The sequence below is a fragment of the Pelobates fuscus genome, chromosome 5, assembly GCF_036172605.1.
Source record: "Pelobates fuscus isolate aPelFus1 chromosome 5, aPelFus1.pri, whole genome shotgun sequence".
NCBI classification, from domain to species: domain Eukaryota; kingdom Metazoa; phylum Chordata; class Amphibia; order Anura; family Pelobatidae; genus Pelobates; species Pelobates fuscus.
Window position 1 is genome coordinate 67179761 of NC_086321.1, and position 24290 is coordinate 67204050.

The following is a 24290-nucleotide window of genomic DNA, read 5'->3' on the forward strand; positions in this document are numbered from 1 at the left end:
GGTGGGGGCCATAATCATAATGATGAGGGGGCGGGGGGACCTACTGTCCTCCCCCCCGGCCCCCACCCCTGGGCGGCAGGTGGGGGCCATAATGATAATGAGCGGGAGGGACAACCTACTGTCCCCCCCCCCCGGCGGCCATAAAGATAATGAGGGGGACGACAACCTACTGTCCTCCCCCTCTCTGGCCCCCACCCCTGGGCGACGGATGGGGGCCATAATGATAATGTGGGGGGGAGGGGGACGACACCTACGGTCCCTCGTCCCCCACCCCTCGCTGGGTGGCGGCCCTAAGTCAAATCCCCCCCCCATCAAAGGTGACTAGGGGTCCCCAAGTCCCTAGTCACCCACCCCCCCCCCTCAAGCCATCCATGCTCTGTTTTATTTTACACAGCGTGGGAAAGTTCTTTGGAATTTTCCCACGCTGTGTAAAACTGACACAGAGCACTGTGATTGGATGGCTTGCAATCCATCCAATCACAGTGCTCTGTGTCATTTTACACAGCGTAGAAAAATTCTAAAGAGCACTCTGATTGGCTTAAACCCACCAATCAGAGTGTTCTCGGCCTAATTGCAGGGCGTGGCAAGGCTTTATAAGCCTTCCCCCACCCTGCGGAGCTCAGTCTGCGCGGAGCCCTCCATGGGTGAAGATTAATAATTTTTTCGCCAGGTTTTTTATTTTATTTTAAGTTCGACGGGTATAATGGATTTTTATTTGGCATTTTCGGGGGCTGAAAAATGAAGATTTTAGAAAAAAGAAGACGTTGAATGGTAAGTTTCATTTTACTTTACAGGGTAGTCATTTTATTCCCCCCTCACTATTTTTTAGGGTGAGGGGGGTAGGTAGTGGCCATTTTATTTGGGTGGTGGAGGTGGGTGACTAGGGGCTTGGGGACCCCTAGTCACCTTTGATGGGGGGGGGGGGGGGGGATTTGACTTAGGGCCGCCGCCCAGGGGTGGGCAGTAGGTGTCGTGTCCCCCCCTCATCATTATGGCCCCCACCCGCCGCCCAGGGGTGGGGGCCGGAGAGGGGGAGGACAGTAGGTCCCCCCCCTCATTATCCTTATGGCCCCCACCCGCTTCCAGGGGTGGGGGGCCGGAGAGGGGTGAACAGTAGGTCCCCCCCCCCCATTATGGCCCCCACCCGCCGCCCAGGGGTGGGGGCCGGAGAGTAGGTCTCCCCCCACCGCTCAGGGGTGGGGGACAATAGGTCTCCCCCCTTATGTTACTTTAGGGCCCCCACCCGTCGTTTAGGGGTGGGGGCCAATAGGTTTTTATTTATTTCTTACAGTGAGCAGCCACAGGCTGCTCACTGTTTACTAGACATGCCCCTACTCGCGGTATAGCGAGTAGGGGCTGAATTTACTAATACCAAGTAATCTTTACTTAGTATTAGTAAATGTGGCTGAAAGACCAATTTAGGTCTTTCAGCCTTTTAGTAGATAGCTCCATAATATCGTGGGAATTAGGGATTTATCTACTAAGCGGCTGCAAGATGCAGCCACAGCACGAATAGGATCAGAGTTTCATTCAATTCGGCAGTTTCGGCTAAAATGACAGGAAGCATCGTGGGAACAGGGAGGAAAGGTAAGAATTGTGGGAAAATTGCTCTGACCAACAGAAATCAAACACACTTTGCTCCTCCGCTGGTCAGCCGGAGGAAACCTCCATAAGGCAAAGAGTCCCTACTTTGTCTTATGATTTTAAAGAAAACTAAAGAAGACAGGAAGAAACTGAGAACAGATCCTGAGAGAGGGGGAGAAGAGGAAGAGATTGAGGAAAGGTAAGTTCGGCATGACAGTGCCGCTTTAACTTACCAGGAGGGTAAACTATGGACCAAAGTCATTTGGATATTTGAATAATCTGTTCACGAGTCATAAAAGTGGCAGGCCTGTCCTGTTTTCATTCATTTAGTACTATAACCATAACTTACATTCGCATAGTCTACAAAATATGTACACTTCACTTGGATCACCACTATCCAGATAAAAATGTATTTCTAAATAATTTAATAGTAGCAATATCAAACATATATTTGTCAGATAACCACATTATTGTGACAACCTGAATCTGTTTTAGAACAAGGGGGAAAAAGCAACACCGAATAAAAAGCTTGGTTATAATGTGTTCTTATTTTGGAATTCTACATCAACAGCAATGCACATGGCATGAAGTAAACATTTCTAAAATCATGTGTTCAATGATGTTGCCAAAGGCAACAGGAAGCCAACAGTGGCTGGTTAACCTAACCTAAATGCAGCCTCTAGCAATGAACAACATTTTACTCAAAATTAAAGCACAGCCCTAGAGAAAAGTTACTTTGTTTTACATTAAATGAAGTAGAAAAGTGGAATACAGATTATGTAGAATATTAACAGAAATCGGATGACGAAATATGAATTACTATTTCTGCTACTACTGCAGTTCAAGAGCAGTATTCATTGTATTGTCATGAATCATAGCTAAATATATTGTAAAATCTGTCAAACTTTAGGTGATCACAGGTACGTACCATTAAAATGAAACAAGTATTTGGGTGCATGTTCATTTGGGAGTTAAAGGGACCCTATCGTCACCTGAACAACTTTAGCTTAATGAAGCTGTTTTGGTGTATAGAACATGCCCCTGCAGCCTCACTGCTCAATCCTCTGCCATTTAGGAGTTAAATCCCTTTGTTTATGAACCCTAGTCACACCTCCCTGCATGTGACTTGCACAGCCTTCCATAAACACTTCCTGTAAAGAGGGCTTTATTTAGGCTTTTATTGCAAGTTCTGTTTAATTAATATGTTCTTACCCCCTGCTATGTTAATAGCTCGCTAGACTCTGCAAGAGCCTCCTGTATGTGATTAAAGTTCAATTTAGAGATTGAGATACAATTATTTAAGGTAAATTACATCTGTTTGAAAGTGAAACCAGTTTTTTTTTTCATGCAGGTTCTGTCAATCATAACCAGGAGAGGTGTAGCAAGGGCTGCATAAACAGAAACAAAGTGATTTAACTCCTAAATGACAGTGAATTGAGCAGTGAAATTGCAAGGGAATGATCTATACACTAAAACAGCTTTATTTAGCTAAAGTAATTTAGGTGACTATAGTGTTCCTTTAAATTAATTTTCATGTTTGTTTTATCAATGTAGCTATACAGAGGAAAAAATACATCCAACATTCCTTAAAGGACCTCTATATGCACCCAGACCACTTCAGCTTAATGAAGTGGTCTGGGTGCCTGGTCCAGCTAGGTTTAACCCTTTTTTCTATAAACATATCAGTTTCAGAGAAACTGCTATGTTTATAATAGGGTTAATCCAGCCTCTAGTGGCTGTGTCATTGACAGCCGCTAGATGCGCTTCTCCCTGTGAAAAGCATTGAGAAGTGTTTTCCTGGCACTATAGTGGTCCTTTAAAGTGTGTAATGTCATGAATTTCAAATTTCAGGCCACAATAGCTGAACTTAAGAAAAATAGAATGCTAATTTTCACAGTGGCAATGTTAACCTTAAAAAAAAAACAAAAAAACACAACTTAACTTTACTTTGCATTTTATGAGTGTATTATTGTCATTATATAGCACCAACAGATTCTGTAATGCTTTACAATATTATGAGGAGGGGGGGGGGGGGGATTTAACTATAAAATATGAATCCCAAGAAGTCACTATTTACTCTATAGCCCAGTTAAACGAAAAGAAAATTGGATGGAGATATATATATATATATATATATATATAGCTCAGTTTGGAGTTTATTTATTTATTTAAAAAAAATATATAAAATGAATATTTAAGCTGGCCTATTTTGGCCTAAAATCTGCACATTATATGGCCATAATTCCTTTTTCAGGAACTGATCTGACAATGCAGTGTATTCAGATTTTGAGGTGTGTCATGTAATACTGTAAAGATGGCACTGATGGTGAGAGCAGGCTACATTCCCTCCAGTTAGCCGAGTGTTTTAATTACAACCCCGGTGGCCTAATGCAACAAACAGGCAGAGACACAGCTATCTACCAGGAACCTTCTCACTGGACTAATTATTTTCAGCACAACACATAACTGCAAGTCATGGCTTACCCACCATATACCATCAAAACCGCAATCTACTCTACATTTTAATTAAAGTTTAAACTGATTGATAAAGAAAATAACCCATAAACAAAGAGCAGGACACCATCCCCACAGGGTTATTTAAGCTCAGTGTCGTGTTTCTATCTGGTATCATCTGCCAGGCTTGGCCCCATTGGCTTGCGGCCTACTCATCCCTCACTGTTCGCTGAGCACCTAGGGAAACGTAGTCCACATGCAGCTGAAGCACATGAATCAAACTGTCCTGCATTATCCCCTGCGATCACGGCTCCATGCTCAGTCAGAGCAGCACCATCCCCTCCCCCAGTCCCTGTATCCTGGGAGCCGATTAGGGAAATGGCGGCTCCAGCAATGGTGGCGCGGGGACACCGCGAGCCAATAGGGGCGCGAGGTCAGGGCGAGCTCGAGGAACTGCAACGGTTAGTCCCAACCGTCCCCCCCATAGCAAGGCCCTCCATGTAACCTCAAATCCCCGTCGGCTACTCGGCGGAGCCCGCATTTACCGCTCGGACCGACACTGAGAGAGACCAATAACGCTAGCGAATCAAACTGCCGATTCATTCGTCGTGAGGTACCAGTATTTACACACACCTGCCCGCTCGTACTCGCGTCCTTCTCTGGAAATCTCTCCGACAGGAACTGACGTCTGACCGGACCACGCACGGTGAAAAAGGTGGGCGGGGATAAAGTTGGAGGGTGGGAGGCTGTGACGACAGAACGCTTCGTTTTGTTTTTTTTCTAATCGGCCATGTTGTGGCTGGCAAGACGGGTCGAGCCGATAGAGGTCACGCTGAGATTACGATAGAGGTGCTGCCAACCAGTGACGTCACGACGCACGCTGCTTGCGCTGCCGCTGTGAGGAGGAATGTTCTGGAATAAAGGTGCCATTTACACGCAGGAGGAGAGTGTGTGTGATACATGGGTGGCTCATGTGAGAAGATGGAGTTCTTATGGCCTGGGGGAGCAAATATTAGGGTTTATATACTGAGCTGGGAATTGGGTTTCTTGGAAAAACAACTTCTTTTGAAAATAACACTTGCCAGATATATAATGAATTATTTACTGAACTGTCAGACATTTCAGTTTGGTAACTGTTCGGCTGGAAATCACCACAGACCCAATGGGAAAAAATTTCAATCTGACAACATAAAAGCTCAATCTCTTCTAAATTTCAGGAAATTAATTATAAACTCATAGAAACATAGAATGTGTGGGCAGATCAGAACCATTCGGCCTATCTAGTCTGCCCAATTTTCTAAATACTTTCATTAATCACTGGTCTTATCTTATAGCTAGGATAGCTAGACCCGCTTCAGTCTGGTTTCCACCCTAAGCACTCTGTGGAAACGGAACTGACCAAAATCTCGTGGTCACTACTCTATCCTAATTCTCCTTGACCTGTCTGCGGCTTTTGACACTGATCATCAACAGCTTCTTCTCATCCTCCGCAATATTGGTCTACAAGATATTGCTCTCTCCTGGTGCTCCTCCTACCTCTCCCAGCGCTCTTTTAGTGTTTCTTTCTCTGGCTCTGCTTCTTCTCCCCAACTCCTCTCTGTTGGTGTCCCCAAAGGTTCAGTCCTTGGTCCCCTACTGTTCTCCATCTATACTGCTTCCCTTAGTAAACTCATTAGCTCCTTTGGCTTCCAATATAATTTCTATGCAGATGACACGCAAATCTACCTGTCCTCTCCTGATCTCCTCTGCCCATCTTGACTAGTGTCTCTGACTGCCTCTCTGCTATTTCTAACTGAATGGCTGCCAACTTCCTTAAACTCAACTTGACCAAAACTGAAACTGGTCTTTCCTCCCTCAAGTGTTGTTACTCCTGTGTCTGTCTCCCTCCAAGTCAACGGTGCTACCATCAGCTCCACCACGCAGACTCGCTGCCTAGGTGTTCTCTTTGACTGCAACCTCTCCTTCAAGCCTCATGTTATCACCAAATCCTGTTGTTTCCATCTCAAAAACTTGCGCGCATCCGAACCCTACTTAACACCAGATGCGACTAAGGTGCTGGTCCATTCCACTCTCCTTTCTTGCCTTGACTACTGTAATCCGCTGCTCAGTGGTCTTACGTACTCTCAACTTGCGCTGTTACAGTCCATAATGAATGCGGGGGCGAGGCTCATCTTCCTGTCTGCCTGCACCTCCCACGCCTCACCCTTCTGTCAGTCCCTACATTGGCTTCCTGTAAGATATAGGGCTCAATTTAAAATTCTGGTTCTTGCTTTAAAATCTCTACATAATGCTGCTTCCACTGTATCCTCTTCTGCATCTGTCACTAGTCTAATACTATCCTTACCTTTTTGTGTCACTTTACCCCACTCCCTCTAGCATGTAAGCTCATTAAACAGGCCCCTCAACCCCTCTGTTCCTGTGTGTTCAACTTGTCTGGTTACAACTACATGTCTGTTCGTCCACCCATTGTAAAGCGCTGCAGAATTTGATGGTGCTATTTAAATGATATTATAATAATAATAGCTAGGAACATCTTTCAATATGATATTGAACCCCAAAATTACTTAATATGATATTCCCGAATGTACTGTCTACATGCTGGAGATGTCAGGAAGGAGAGGGTTCTGTGATGCATATTTGGTGGAACTGTCCAAAAATAATCCCATTTTGGATTATGGTAAAAAACACAATTTTTGGGTGAAGTCCCACCTTTTAATGCAGATTTAGAACTTCTATATATGACCTCAATGCCTAAATCAATTTTGAGACGCTTCCTTAAAGCACTGTCATGGCTGAATCCCGGTTTTTATAACCCCCCTCCGGACTCCACGACATCTAACTGCCCCCTTAATCACCCCCAAATGCCCTTAAGCCCCCCCCATATTACCTATTTTTTAATCTTTATTTTCTGCCCCGATCTAGATTCCGGGTGCCGCCATCTTTCTGTGGGTAGAGGAAGTCCCTGTGGGACACGTCATCTGCCCACACTAGATAGCACTGTGAGATTCCTGCACATGCCCAGTGAAACACTTGGGCATGCGAACAGGAATTTCATCCATTCATTCATCAGAAAGACGAATGAATGACTAGAAATGTCAGATGAACAAACAAACACAACATTAGTGTTCGTTCTGTTTATTACAATATGTAAAGATAGAAGCGTCAGGGAGCAGTGCTCCCCGCCACTTCCTAAATTTTTTGACATGACTGTATGCTCAAGAAAGCTTCCCAAACAGTTACCAATGATGGGAGGAGGGCCCCTGCAGACACTCAATAAAGTGGTCTGGGTGCCAGGTCCCTCAGGTTTTAACCCTTCACATGTAAACATGTGACTGACTGGTTTTCGGACCTCCCGAACCCCCCTGGTCTCCCCACAATACAGTTACATAGTTACATAGCTGAAAAGAGACTTGCGTCCATCAAGTTCAGCCTTCCTCACATTTGTTTTTTGCTGTTGATCCAAAAGAAGGCAAAAAAAAACCCAGTTTGAAGCACAATTTTGCAACAAGCTAGGAAAAAAAATCCTTCTTGACCCCAGAATGGCAGTCAGATTTATCCTTGGATCAAGCAGTTATTACCCTACATTGAAAGATTATATCCTTGAATATTCTGTTTTTGCAAGTATGCATCTAGTAGCTGTTTGAACATCTGTATGACCTCTGATAAAACCACTTCTTCAGGCAGAGAATTCCACATCCTGATTGTGCTTACAGTAAAAAAAAAAACTTTCCTTTGCCTTAGACAAAATCTTCTTTCTTCCAGTCTAAACATATGGCCTTGTGTCCTATGTAAAGTCCGGTTTGTGAATAGATTTCCACACAATGGTTTGTATTGGCCCAGAATATATTTGTATAATGTTACCATATCCCCTCAGGCGACGTTTTATTAAACTAAATAGGTTTACATTTGTTAACCTTTCTTCATAGCTGATATGTTCCATTCATTTTATTAATTTTGTAGCCCATCTCTGCACTTTTTCTAGTGCCATAATATCCTTCTTTAGAACAGGTGCCCAAAATTGCACAGCATATTCAATATGTGGTCTTACCAGTGATTTATAAAGAGGCAAAATGATATTCTTGTCCCGAGAATGAATGCCCTTTTTCATGCATGACAATACCTACTGGCCTTGGCCACTGCTGATTGACATTGCACATTGTCAGGGTATTTATCTCGGCAGACATTTTGTGCTATGATAGAAATTAAAAGTGTATATTCTGAGTCACTCTGAACAGAACAGACTCAATTTTGTTATTTTCAAGTTAACAAAAGACACAAGATTTCTATTCTTTCTGTAACTAACCACTTTGCCAGAGCTAAGGAATGCTTGTATATACAAATCGAGTGATAAGAAATGAGAATGGGGGAACGACAGACTGTTAGCTAAATGCTAATGGAATATAATTAATTCTAAAACCCAGACATTTGTGACAGAGAAGATTAAATAATTTAAAGGAACACTATAGTCACCTAAATTACTTTAGCTAAATAAAGCAGTTTTAGTGTATAGATCATTCTCCTGCAATTTCACTGCTCAATTCACTGTCATTTAGGAGTTAAATGCGTAAGGTGAGGGTAAAAGGAGCACATATGAACTGGATCACAGCTGACCTCATCCAAATGTACCAGTTTCGGGATTCTTTGTGGTCAAAGTTTAAGCGTACTGGCTCTATGAATGATCACTGTGCATATAGACAATGGCGAAATATGTGCACAAAACAAACAAAATTGGCCAAAGCCCAATATTTCTATGACAATCTGAACAATAACATCTCAAACCCTAGAAACTTTTGGAAAGTCATAAATAAACTACAAACTCCCCCAATCCACTCCCAACCCTCCACTGTCAAAGTGGATAAGCAAACCCTGAAACTTCCCTTAGATGTAGCAAATGCCTTTAACAATTATTTTGTCGGATGCTCTACTGCCCTGATTGCCAAGCTAATAAATGGCACACATCCTGAAACTACAAATGTGGATCAGGTCTCACTAAATTTGCAAACACCCAATATAGACAAGTTCACTTTTAGACCTGTACCTGTTAGTGTCATTGAAAAACATCTTAATAATCTAAAAATGAAAAACCAGTCCGGACCTGACCAAATCCCAGCAATGCTGTTGAAGCTCAGTGCACCGGCAATTGCTAAACCTGTCGCAACTCTAATTAATGAATCCTTGGTGTCTGGATACTTACCCAAACTTTGGAAGACTGCAAGAGTAGTGCCTATCCATAAAAGTGGTGACACTACCTTGGTTTCTAACTATCGCCCTATATCATTGCTCCCGGTATTGTCAAAAATCTTAGAAAAATGTGTCCATACGCAACTATGTGAGTATTACCAACAATCAAACTATCTGACCCCTGATCAATCGGGCTTTCGCCAGAATCACTCCACTACAACTGCCCTCTTAAAAGTTTGCAATGACATCCAAACTGGCATGGAACAAGGAGACCTAACTGGAGCTATTTTCCTTGATTTTGCTAAGGCCTTTGACACAGTAGACCACGACATTCTACTGCACAAACTCAAAAACTCAGGTATTGGTGATCATTCGCTAAACTGGTTTCGATCGTATGTATCGGAACGCTCGCAATATGTGTCCATTTCTGACAGCGACTCCCTCCCTCTCCCAGTCACGTGTGGTGTTCCCCAAGGTTCCATTCTCGGCCCCCTACTATTTTCATTATTTATAAATGATCTGCCTAATGTCTGCAAATCCTCAAATGTACACATGTACGCAGATGACACGGTAATCTATGCGAGCCATTCCGATCTACCGCAGCTTGAGGCTGTGCTCCAAGACCAGTTTACAGAGGTTGAAAAGTGGATCGCAAAAAACAAACTGTTCCTGAACACTGAAAAAACTGTCACAATGATCTTTGGAACAGTACCTAAATTACACAACTTACACAATTCTCACCTATCCATCAAAACAATTTCAAATGGCACACTGACCGCAGTCCACTCTTTCAAATACTTGGGTATGATGTTAGACCCCAATCTATCTTTTGGCCTGCACATAGAAAAGCTTGCATCTAAACTTTATCCAAAACTAGGTGCCCTGTACAGAAACAAATCCTGCCTAAGCCCTTCAGTAAAGGAAAAGATTGTACAGCAAATGCTGATGCCAATCATTGATTATGGGGATGTAGTATATGCATCTGCATCACAATCCCACATTAATAAACTCAACACATTGTATAACTCGTTCTGCCGATTTGTGCTACAATGTAATTACAGGACCCACCATTGTGACATGCTAAAAGAACTAAACTGGCTGTCGCTGGAATCCAGACGCACCCTTCATCTTTCTAGCCTTGTGTTTAAGAGCTTTTCTGGGAAACTCCCACCCTACCTGAACGCAATGCTTTCCCCGGCTGTTCCCACTTCCTACAACCTCCGATCCAGTACCAACACTTTACTTAGTCTACCTCAATATAAAAAGAAAGCAGCCCGATCCTCCTTCTCCTACAGAGCACCGCATTTGTGGAACGACCTCCCGCACAAATTAAAATCTTCCCTAAGTTTAAAGTCCTTTAAGAGATCCTTCTCTACATACCTCAAAACAGAATGTACCTGTCATGGTTGATTATATATTTCCTACCTGTTCTATGTTAAATGTTGTATATATTGTATATTAATTTTGTATTTTATTGTACACTAACTGTAACAATGCAATGATTTGTGGACCCAGGACATACTTGAAAACGAGAGAAATCTCAATGTATCTTTCCTGGTAAAATATTTTATAAATAAATAAATAAATCACTTTGTTTCTGTTTATTCATTCCTAGCCACACCTCCCCTGGCTATGATTGACAGAGCCTGCATGAAAAAAAACAACTGGTTTCACTTTCAAACAGATGTAATTTACCTTAAATAATTGTATCTCAAGCTCTAAATGTAACTTTAATCACATACAGGAGGCTCTTGCAGGGTCTAGCAAGCTATTAACATAGCAGGGGATAAGAAAATCTTAATTAAACAGAACTTGCAATAAAGAAAGCCTAAATAGGGCTCTCTTTACAGGAAGCGTTTATGGAAGGCTGTGCAAGTCACATGCAGGGAGGTGTGACTAGGGTTCATAAACAAAAGGGATTTAACTCCTAAATGGCAGAGGATTGAGCAGTGAGGCTGCAGGGGCATGTTCTATACACCAAAACAGCTTCATTAAGCTAAAGTTGTTCAGGTGACTATAGTGTCCCTTTAATTTTACTTTTGATATTGTATAACGTCCCATTGTAAGTTTAGGGGTCATACTTAGTTATAACTGTCATTAGGGATCGACCGATTATCGGTTTTACCGATATAATCGGCCGATATTCGGTATTTTCGGAAATATCGGTATCGGCCAATAGGGATACCGATATTGCCGATAATACCTCCCAGGACCGCCAGGCTTATTACAAGCCCGGCGGTCCTGGGGGGGGCGGGCAGCAAGCATTTACTCACCTCCCTGCAGCTCCTCCAGCTTCCCAGTGTAAATCTCGCGAGACCCGCGGCCAGCTCTGACGGCCGCGGGTCTCGCGAGATTTACACTGGGGAGCTGGAGGAGCTGCTGGGAGGTGAGTAAACGCTTGCTGCCCACCCCACTTCCCTCCCCTCCCCCAGCTAAGCCAATGCCACTGGACCACCAGGGATTAACATATCCCCCCTCCCTGGCAAGGCAACAAGCAGGGAGGGGGGACAAAAAAAATAATAATTTAATATAAAAATTAAAAAAAATGTTTTTAATAAAAAATGCCCCCTCACACACACACTATTATTATACACATACACTTCACAAACACACTGTGTATATAATTCAGTGTGTTTGTATAGTGTGTGTATATATAATGCAGTGTGTTTGTATAGTGTGTGTATATATAATGCACACTACACAAACACACTGTATTATATACACACACACACTATACAAACACACACTGCATTATACACACACACACACTATACAAACACACTGAATTATATACACACACACACTATACAAACACACACTGCATTATATACACACACACACTATACAAACACACTATACAAACACACACTGCATTATATACACACACACTGCATTATATACACACACACTACATTATATACACACACACTGCATTATATACACACACACTATACAAACACACACTGCATTATATACACACACACTATACACACACACTATACAAACACACACTGCATTATACACACACACCCTATACAAACACACACTGCATCCACTACACACACACTGGACAAACACTGCATCCACTACACACACATACACAGCTCCCTTGTCTAAACACACTGCATCCACTACACGTGGCATGTATATTTTGTGCATTTACCTTTAGAAATAGTTTTTTATTTTCCAAAATGGTAAATGTACAGAATATCGGCAAATTATATCGGCTATCGGCCTGAAAGTTCACAGGATATCGGTATCGGCTCTAAAAAATCAATATCGGTCGATCCCTAACTGTCATATTAGAAATTATAGCAGAATTTGCCAGACACATAGTCTGGACAAAACTTAAAGAAACTATTTGATCTGACAGAAAACTTAAGTTATGATTAACCATAAAGATAAGGTAAATTACGTCAAAATAGCCACCAGGAAAAGTTAACTCTTTCCTGGATAGGTATGTTTAGTGGGACGAGACTGCCCTCTATAGACCAAACACTTAAATTGTTATCTGGAAGGTAACCACACCTCCAGTGTCCCTATTGGTCTATCACCTAGTTAATTTTTCCTTTAAAAGTTAAGACAAAGGGAAGAGAGGGTAGGCAGAGAAAGCAAAGCAATGCAGAGGAAGCAAAGGAGTGAGCAGTCGGGGGAAAAAGTCAGAGTCGGAAGCAGGCTAAGTCAGGAGACAGAGAAAGAGACCCATGACATTCAGTTCCTGAGACTACCTACTAATCTGATGAAAATATCTACTCAACTGGTAATTATACTGGTTTCATTTAATTAATCTAATTTAATTACAATTTTTCTAATAGCATTATATATATGACTGGATAAATCACGATTAGATTTTGATATTTAGAAATCTTAGTTACTAAAGAAATATATTATTAAACGGACTCTCCAGGTAGCCAAATTTACTCACCTGGTTCCAGCACCGGGAGCCTCGTGAAGCCGCGCCCCCTATTTCGTCAAAATGACGAAATAGGCGGGCGCGAGCAATGAGACGCTTCCATTCATGCCGCCCTCTGAAGTCCTGAGCACACTACCGCGCATGCACGTGGTGTGCGTGGCCGCGAGCTGAGTTGACTGACAGCTCAGCTTGCGGTCTTTGCCCGCCCCCCTCCTCTCTGACAGGCTGGAGAGAGAAGGCGCGCACACAGTGCTTTCTCTCTCCTGCACACGTCAGACGTATTTTAATACGTCTGACGTGTACAGGGCCTTTTTAGGGCCCTGCATGATAGGAAGTCCCTCTAGTGGCCGTCTGAGTGACGGCCACTGGAGGTATTCCTATCAATCAATGTAAACACTGTATTTTCTCTGAAAATACAGTGTTTACATTAGATTACCTGCAGGGAGCTATAGATCTCACCTGAACAAATACATTAAGCTGTAGTTGTTCAGGTGACTATAGTGTCCCTTTAAACTTTCTATTCTGCAGATAGAAATTAATAATTATGTATTTATGTGACATATCACATGTTAGCATATCGTGATATTTATCCAGGTGTATTGATTTGCTCTAAAATAAGATAAAATATCTATTTAGGCAAGTTAAGGTTTTGCTTATAGAACATAGTAGATTACTCTTATTGGATGGTTCCAGGAAATGACTAATGAACTGGTTTAAATGTTATTTTATTTAAAATCACATGAGAATAGATCTTAATTACCTAGGAGGTCTAGCCAGCATTGAAAGGGTTATTCTAACTGTTAGCTAAGTTTTATTGCCTTATGCTGCAGCTCTGTGTAAGTTTTTCGTTCTCTGTGAAGACAGTCATAAATCTTGTCTTAACCATTGGAATGTGTATTGCCATTTAATTGCATACCATGTTATACTGAATATTCATTGATTATTATCACGCATGTTACATATTATTATTATTTAAATTGTCACAATAAATTGTATTTATTTTTATAACAAATTGTGATTTTATTTATATGGAATACATTTCACTTAAACGATAACGATCTTTGGGATCTGAGAATTGAAATAGTGGGCAATTTACTATTAGTATCCAATAAATATCCCCACAACATTGTTGCATAGTTTGTTGTCTATAACAATTCCCAAGTCCTTTTCGTGTGTTGTTATCCCTAATTTGCTTCCATTAAGGGTATACGTTGCTCGTGTATTCTTTATGCCGAAGTGCATAATTTAGCATTTTTTAACATTAAATTTAATCTGCCATTTGAGTGCCCAGTCCTCCAGTCTATCTAAATCCCTCTGCAGCAAAGTAATATCTTGCTCACATTGTATTATTTTACAAAGTTTTGTGTCATCTGCAAACACTGAAACATGACTTTCAATGCTGTCTTTACGATCATTTATAAACATGTTAAATAGAAGGGGTCCCAGAACAGACCCCTGAGGGACACCACTTGCCACCTCTGTCCAGCTTGAAAATTTACCATTAACGACAACTCTTTGTACTCTGTTTTTAAGCCAATGTTCTACCCAAGAACAAGCATTTTCATCTAGACCGATTTCCTTTAGTTTGAACACTAATCTATTGTGTGGAACTGTATCAAATGCCTTGGCAAAATCCAAATAGATCACATCCACTGCAACACCCTGATCTATACTTCTACTTACTTCTTCGTAGAACGCAATCAAGTTAGTTTGACATGACCTGTGCTTCATAAAACCGTGCTGATTTTTTCTGATAACCATGTTCTTCTCAAGGAATTCTTGAATATTATCCCTTAATAACCTTTCAAATATTTTACCAGCCACAGATGTTAAGCTCACAGGTCTATAATTTGCAGGCAAGGATTTTGAACCCTTTTTGAATATAGGAACCACATCTGCCTTCCTCCAATCCTCCAGAACACTTCCTGAAAGAAAAGAATCTTGAAAGATTAAAAACAGAGGTTCACTTATTTCTACACTTAGTTCCTTAAGTACACGTGGATGGATACTGTCAGGCCCTGGAGCTTTGTTTATATTAACTTTCTTTAGTTGCTGCAGCACCTTGTTAACCAATTACAATTATTCTGCATGTTTTTAGTAGCAATCATTTGCACATCTATTGCCATGGGTTCTTCCTTAATATATACGGAGGAGAAATATTTAAAATTCCTGCCCTTTCCTGGTCTTCATTAACTAACACCCCCGTTTCAGTTTTTAGTGTACCTACACTTTCATTTTTGTTTTTTTTAGAATTTATGTACTTAAAAAATGCTTTGGGGTTGGTTTTGCTCTCTTTAGCTATCTTATTTTTCATTTTGAAGTTTAGCAAGTCTAATTGCCTTTTTGCACGCATTATTTCCTTCCTTATATCTTTTATAAGATGAATCTGATTTGTCCCGATTTAAATGCTTTAAATACCCTTTTCTTATTTTTAATCTCTTGTTTTACTTCTCTACTTAGCCACATTGGTTTTAATTTGTTTCTTTTACCCAACACAGTAAAACTGCACTTTTTAGAATGGCCTTTTATTGTGGCCAGCCTAAGGCACACCTTTGCAATAATCATGCTGTCTAATCAGCATCTCGATATGCCACACCTCTGAGGTGGATGGATTATCTGAGCAAAGGAGAAGTCACCAACACAGATTTATACAGATTTGTGAACAATATTTGAGAGAAATGTGTACATAGAAAAAGTCTTAGATCTTTGAGTTCAGCTCATGAAAAATGGGGGCAAAAGCAAAAGTGTTGCATTCATAATTTTGTTCAGTGTATATACATAATTTTACATACACATACATATATATATATGTATGTGTATGTAAAAAACAGATAACATTTGTATCTTGTAATACCTTTTTTATTGGACTAGCAGAATTTTGTAATGACCAGCTTTCAGGAGAACCTCCCTTTCTCCCGAAATTTAAGTTGTGATACAGGGGTTAAAGCGTCATGAGTGCAGATAAGATCCATTACTTATAATAAGAATGCATGAATTCCCATCCAATAGTTACAGGATATGCATTAAGGCCTATATCCAGCATACACAGATACACACACGTTTGTCACTGTGACATGAAACAATGGTACAATCCACACCTTGGTTTACAGAGAACACACAGACAGATGCAATTACCTTCACAGCTCCAGCTTTCACCCCTCCCATACTTAACAGGGCATCATCTACAGCCAAACAACTAGGTACCATCACATATGGTCTGACCCTAATGACTGTAATTCCCATCTAAATGTACTTTCCCAATCTATGAAACAGGCTACAAACCAAAGACTAGTACCAAACAAATCAACTCTGCTGTAAAAACGCCACGCACCCGCCTGCTACAGTACAAAGAGAAAAAATATCTACACGTGTACCACTTTTGGTCACCTACAACCCAGCTCTTGAGGAAATATGGAAAACCATAAAAGACCTACAACCAATGTTAATAGAAGATGAGATTCTGCAAAACATTTTCTCTGAAGAATAAAGAAAATGGGGACAATCAATGCAAAAAAAACCTTGCTGCAAACCGTGCCAGCACATATGCACAGACAACACAGCCACACACAACAATTAAACCTACAACATTAAAGGATCATACTACTACACATCCAGCAATGTGGTATACATCAGAGTGCAATATACAACTTCCACCTGATCACCCGTGGATAGACAGAAATTTACTTAACATTTTGGATACTTGCTTCCCTCAAGTTACCTCCCAAAAATGGTAACTAAATACAAGATATTATGAAATGCAAACAGGACAGGGATCCAGAATGTATCACTAAAACATAAACATAAAATACAAGATAGCGTAATATTGTTATAGCCTTATTAATCGCACAACACTTCAAGGTTAACAGATTGGTTGTTAAAAGTAAGCCTTCAGGGTACCACCCCTATGATTAGGGGGGTATGTCCTGTTGTTGGTAGTAGCTCTGATCTGAAAACCAGGAAGTTCACATACTCCAAATGGTTGGATGTAGAAAAAGATTAATTTATTGTCATTTCTAAACTTTTTACAACCAATCTGTGAGTGTAATGAAGTGGTCTGGGTGCCAGGTCCATCTAGGATTAACCCTCTCTGCTGTAAAAATAGCAGTTTCAGAGAAACTGCTATGTTTACAAATGGGTTAATCCAGCCTCTAGTGGCTGTCTCACAGAGCCTGGCGGGAGTGGGACCCAAGGACCCTATAGAGCCACTATAGTGGTCCTTTAATATAGAGAATGATGAGTTTACGGTAAAAGAGGAAACATTACAAAAGAGGTTAAAAGTTTGGATGAAAAAATTGCAGATACAAAAAATAAGAAATATAAAAGGGACAAAGAAGAAAAATATGTAATACATTTTCAACTAGGCAATTTTTTTTGTATAAAAATAAATTAAAGCGGCACTGTCATGCCGAATTCCGTTTTTTTTTAACCCCCCTCCCGCCTCAACTACATCCAATCGACCCCCTAGTCATCCCCAAATGCCCCTATGCCCCTATGCCCCCCACATTACCTATTTTTTATTCTTTATTTTCTGCCCCGATCTATATTCAGGGCGCCGCCATCTTTGTGTGGGTAGATGAAGTCCCTGTGGGACACGTCATCTGCCCACACTAGATAGCCCTGAGATTCCCGCACATGCCCAGTGAAACATCTGGACATGCGAACGGGAATTTCACCTATTCATTCATTCATCAGACAGACGAATGAATGAATAGAAAAAATCAGACGAACAAACTAACACTGTGTATCAGTGTTCGTTTGTTTGTTCGGTTTATTACAAGGAGGGAGCTACCGGCGTGCAGCTCCCTCCTTGTAATATGTAACTATAGAAGCGGCAGGGAGCAGTGCTCCCCGCCACTTCATAAGCCCCCCAGGTCCCCTCCTCACTCTATGGGGGTCAATATGACCCCCATAATAGCACAAGGGAGATTAAAATCTCCCCAATGCCCCTACTCGCTATATCGCGAGTAGGGGCATGTCCACTAAACAGTGAGCAGCCTGTGGCTGCTCACTGTAAAAAAAAAAAAAGGGTAATAAGGGGGGGACGGGGGGCCTACTGTCCTCCCCCGCCGGCCCCCACCCCTGGACGGCGGGTGGGGGCCATAATGGGAATGAGGGGGGACCTACTGTCCTCCCCTCAGGCCCCCACCCCTGGGCGGCGGGTGGGGGCCATAATAGTAATAAGGGGGGGGGACCTACTGTCCTCCCCCCCCCGGCCCCCACCCCTGGGCGGCGGGTGGGGGCCATAATAGTAATAAGGGGGGGGGGACCTACTGTCCTCCAGCCCCCGGCCCCCACCCCTGGGCGGCGGGTGGGGGCCCTAATGGAAAAAATGGGGGGGGACCTACTGTCCTCCCCCCCGGCCCCCACCCCTGGGCGGCGGGTGGGGGCCATAATAGTAATAAGGGGGGGGGGATCTACTGTCCTCCCCCCCCCGGCCCCCGGCCCCCAATCCAATCACAGTGCTCTGTGTCATTTTACAAGCGTGGGAAAATTCCAAAGAACTTTCCCACGCTTGTAAAATGACACAGAGCACTGTGATTGGATGGCTTGAAATCCATCCAATCACAGTGCTCTGTGTCATTTTACAAGCGTGGGAAAATTCCAAAGAACTTTCCCACGCTTGTAAAATGACACATAGCACTGTGATTGGATGGATTTCAAGCCATCCAATCACAGTGCTCTGTGTCATTTTACAAGCGTGGGAAAATTCCAAAGAACTTTCCCACGCTTGTAAAATGACACAGAGCACTGTGATTGGATGGATTTCAAGACATCCAATCACAGTGCTCTGTGACATTTTACAAGCGTGGGAAAATTCCAAAGAACTTTCCCACGCTTGTAAAATGACAAAGAGCACTCTGATTGGCTTAAACCCACCAATCAGAGTGTTCTTAGGCTAATTGCAGGGCGGGGCAAGGCTTTATAAGCCTTGCCCCGCCCTGCGGAGCTCAGTCTGCGCGGAGCCCTCCATGGGTGAAGATGGATTATTTTTTTGTGCGCTCGGGTTTTTTCTTTTTCGTCAGGTTTTTTTTTTTGCGCTCAGGTTTTTTATCTTATTTTTAGTTCGACGGCTATGATGGTTTTTTATTTGGCCTTTTTTGGGGCTGAAAAATGAAGATTTTAGAAAAAAGAAGACGTTGAATGGTAAGTTTAATTTTACTTTACAGGTTAGCAATTTTATTCCCCCCTCACTATTTTTTAGTGTGAGGGGGGTAGGTAGGGGCATTTTTTATTTGGGTGGGGGGTGGGTGACTAGGGGCTTGGGCACCCCTAGTCACCTTGATGGGGGGGGGGGGAATTTACTTAGTGCATTTACAGTAGGTCCCCCCCCATTATCGTTATGGCCCCCACCCGCCGCCCAGGGGTGGGGGCCGGGGGGGAGGACAGTAGGTCCCCCCCCCTTTTTTCCATTAGGGCCCCCACCCGCCGCCCAGGGGTGGGGGCCGGGGGCTGGAGGACAGTAGGTCCCCCCCCCCTTATTACTATTATGGCCCCCACCCGCCGCCCAGGGGTGGGGGCCGGGGGGGGGAGGACAGTAGGTCCCCCCCCCTTATTATTATTATTATGGCCCCCACCCGCCGCCCAGGGGTGGGGGCCGGGGGGGGAGGACAGTAGGTCCCCCCCCCTTATTATTATTATGGCCCCCACCCGCCGCCCAGGGGTGGGGGCCGGGGGGGGGAGGACAGTAGGTCCCCCCCCTCTTATTACCATTATGGCCCCCACCCGCCGCCCAGGGGTGGGGGCCGGGGGGGAGGACTTAGGTCCCCCCCCCCTTTATTACTATTATGGCCCCCACCCGCCGGCCAGGGGTGGGGGCCGGGGGGGAGGACAGTAGGTCCCCCCCCCTACTACTATTATGGCCCCCACCCGCCGCCCAGGGGTGGGGGCCGGGGGGGAGGACAGTAGGTCCCCCCCCTCATTATCTTTATGGCCCCCACCCACCGCTCAGGGGTGGGGGCCGGGGGGGGGACAATAGGTCTCCCTCCCTTATTTTACTTTACGGCCCCCACCCGTCATTTAGGGGTGGGGGGCAATATTTTTTTTATTTTTTTTCTACAGTGAGCAGCCACAGGCTGCTCACTGCTTACTAGACATGCCCCTACTCGCGGTATAGCGAGTAGGGGCATATTATTTACTAATACCAAGTCATTTTTACGTGGTGTTAGTAAATTTGGCTGAAAGACCAATTTAGGTCTTTCAGCCTTTTAGTAGATAGCTCCCTGATACCGTGGGAATTAGGGAGTTATCTACTAAGCGGCTGCAAGATGCAGCCACAGCAATGAATAGGATCGGAGTTTCATTCATTTGAATGAAATCCCGATCCGAACAAAGTACCGAATTGCATCCTAACACCAATGGAGAAACGGTGCTCATTCTGTTAGGATGCAATTCGGCAGTTTTGCCGGCGTTCTGTCTAAGTGACAGGACTTTCGGCAATACTGACAGGAAGCATTGTGGGAACAGGGAGGAAAGCTAGGGATCATGGGAAAATTGCTCTGACCAGCGGAAATGAAGCACACTTTGCTCCTCCGCTGGTCAGAGCTGGTCAAGCGGAGGAATCCTCCATAAGACAGAGTCCCTACTTTGTCTTATGATTTTAAAGAAAACTAAAGAAGACAGGAAGAAAAGAATAACAGATCCCGAGAGAGGGGGAGAAGAGGAAGAGATTGAGGAAAGGTAAGTTCGGCATGACAGTGCCGCTTTAAAAACCTAATTTTCCCATAATAATAGACCCTATAGATCCCCTGATTACCAAAGGAAACCCAACAATAATATCAAACAGGGTCAAAGGAGAGGGGCCAATTATACCCCAATTAGAGGCTCCAGACATTGGGATAAAACTTTTCCCAACAGGAATAGGAAAAGCCTCACATATGCCCAAGTAGCTAGTGAAAATGTGGAAACCAATACAAGAAATACATCTAATGATGGCAATGAAAAAATTTTTATTGGGAGAACGAGAGTCCCCAGAGAGAGATCTATCGCCAATTGTTTCAAACCAAAAGAAGAGAGATAGGCACATTCCAATCGATTTGCCCCTCTCTCAACGGAATCACCTCAAAAACATATGAGAATGGAGGAACACACCAATCCCAACAGAAGGGATTAACCCTCCCCCAAAAAGAGGTAGAGAAGGCAATTTTCATCAAGAGATTTGATTACTAGAAAAAGGCATAAAGTTTGCCCCAAGTCAAAAAGCAAATGATTTCAATTTATATATTGATTTGAAAAAATATATCAGATCACTAACAGTTAAAAGACACTTCCTTAAGTATACAATCCCTTATGATCAGAGAGAAATCCAAGATAAAACAAAGAATTTCTAACCTAAATCACATGTGTATCCTGTTCATAGCAAAGGCCCTCATTTAGAAACCTTTGAAAACATGGTAGATAAAGAATTGAAAAAGCTTACAGGGTTACATAAGAAAACAAAAAAACATGAAAATTATAATTTAACAAGGGTAGAAAGAGATGTCCTAAAAACCATAAAATAAAGGGAAGACATTGTTATCAAAGAAGCAGATAAGGGGGGGAGGGGGAGGGAGGGATAGTAATTATGTTGATGGAATATTATTTGAAGGAAAGTGATAACATCTTGAGGGATATAAAGACTTATAGAAAATTAGATAGTGAACCCACCACATTATTTAATTCCCAATTGAAACAATTGCTAACCACAGCAAAAATGTATGGAAATATTTCCCAAAATATTTTAATTTTCTCTTTAACCAATATCCTACAATGCCAATATTTTACTTCATCCCCAAAATTCATAAAAATGTATACACCCCACCAGGAAGGCCCATCATTAGTGGGATAGATTCTATCATGGCCAACCTATCTGCCTTAGTTGATTCATATTTACAACCTTATGCCCAAAAAGCTTTGTCATATAGCAAAGACTATAAATCATTTTTACAAGAGGTGGAAAATTTAGAATGGCAGGAAGAACATAGTTGGGCCACGTTGGATGTGGCATCACTATATACAGTTATTAGCCACTGTTTAGGACTTGAGGCGATACATTTTATCATGAGTAAAGACCAGAGTTTGTCAGATCATATGAAAACTTTTATTTTGGGAGCAGTACAGTTCATTTTAGAGCATAATAATTTTTTTATGAAGGGTGTTTTTATTTACAAAACACTGGGACTGCCATGGGCACCAGGTTTGCCCCCAGTTATGCCAATACCTATATGAGGAGATGGGAAAATCTCTTTTATGTGGTGTGGTCATGACTGGGTGGCAAACCTGGTGCTATGGCAGAGATTTAATAATAATGTTTTAATTATTTGGAGGGGAACACACCTCATTTAAATCATTTGAAAGGTATTTGAACCAAAATGAATATAACTTAATGATTTTCACCAGTTTGGAACAAAAAATAAACACATTTTTTGGACATCACTCTATTTTGTGAAGAGGGTGAAATAAAAACAAAATGTTTTTTTAAACCCACTGATGGGAACAGTTATGTCCACAAAAAAAGCTGTCACCATCAACCATGGTTGAGAGGGATAGCAAGGAGACAGCTAACAAGGGTGAGAGGTAACTGTCCCCACATACAAGATTTTACACAACAGGCACAACACATTAAGGAGAAATTGGTCAAAAAGGATTATAACAAAAACTCAATTGAAAAAGAAATCAGAAATATGTCTGGAAAAAATAGGGATGAATTGTTGATGGACAATCAGAAAATCAGGGGAAAGGGAGATCAATTCCCCACTGCATTTATCACCCAATATGACACAGATCATTTAAAAATTAAAAAAAAAAGTTTACAGAAATATTGGCCGATCCTACTAGAGGACTTCTTTATTGGGAGAAATATTACCAAAAAAAAAACAACATTTATTTTTAAGAAAAATAAAAATCTGAAAAATCTTCTGGCCCCTAGTAATGCCATAAAACAAAAGCAAAAGTTAAATGATGAGGAAAAGGGTTTTAAAGGGTGCAATAGATGCAAAGCGTGTTCTACAATAATTTCAGGTAAAAGCACACATTTCACCAGTAAAACAACAAGGTGATACTTTCCCAATTAAGAATAACATTGGTTGCCTCATGGACTATGTAGTATATCTACTGCAGTGTCTGTGTGGCAAACAATATGTTGGTCGTACCAAAAGAGCTTTTAAGATTATAGCAATGGAACATATTAATAATATAAAAAAATTATTAATGTCCCACTCGGTACCAGTACATTGCAACTCATGTCCAGTATTTAATTTTAGGGAACTAACCTGTGTAGCCATAGAGAGAATTTCTCCACATTGGGGGGGAGGCTGGGGGGCAATAGGGATCAAAAAGTAGCCCAGAGAGAAACATTCTGGATTCATAAATTACAAACCCTTACCCCCGTAGGGTTAAATGTCGATATTGATCTGGTATGTTTTCTGAACTAACTAAGTAATTAGGAATTTCCTTAAATTTTGATCAAATGGAGGTAAAATCACAAATATAATGAGTGAGAATAAGATTTCAAATACATTTGTCTTTATATATAAATAATAATAAAAAAAAAATGTTAAACAATATATGTAGCACATTTATCTAAATGAGAAACCAAAAGACTTTTTAGGGAAGAATTTATATAAAAGGAATCCCCCCCCCCCCCCCACCTTTTTTTTTTTTTTAAGTAATTAGAATTAAATGAGTTTAGCCTTATTCACAAAGTAAAGTTAATATATGCATAATATGATGCCCTGAAATATACATCAATATGCAATGTCCATATAATATAAAAAATATTTTAAAAAATTTGATTAAATATAAGATTACAAAAATATTAGAGATTTTTTAAAAATGGCTATATGATCGTCTAGATGGATAATTTCATGTTGGTGAATACAATGGGAATTAAATTTGAATATGTAATCTCATTCCCCTACATTAATTGAAATCACTGATTAAATTGCACTAAGTGCTAAGAACTACTGCAATATCTCTGGTGACCACCAGATGGCAATAAAAAGAACATTGATAATAGAACATAATGGAACGCACGACCATATTTACGCCAAAGAACTGGTGGAATGCACGGAAGTGCGTCATCAAACGGGGACGTCCATTCTCACCGGAAGTGAGTCATCAAGGAGAGACATCTGCTTTTTGCCGCGGGAAACAGATCGGCAAATAGAATCAGCTGAGATAA

The 24290-nt window shown here is 41.8% G+C and overlaps 1 protein-coding gene across 3 annotated transcripts in view; it reads right to left on the reverse strand.

Annotated features, from left to right (window-relative positions):
- Window positions 1-4746, reverse strand: part of ZFR (zinc finger RNA binding protein) — a 50590-nt gene extending 45844 nt beyond the window's left edge. For all 3 annotated transcript variants that reach the window (XM_063453960.1, XM_063453959.1, XM_063453961.1), the window contains exon 1: window positions 4672-4746. The gene's annotated coding sequence lies outside the window, so the exon portion shown is untranslated. The remainder of the gene's footprint in view (window positions 1-4671) is intronic.
- Window positions 4747-24290: the final 19544 nt, after the last annotated feature.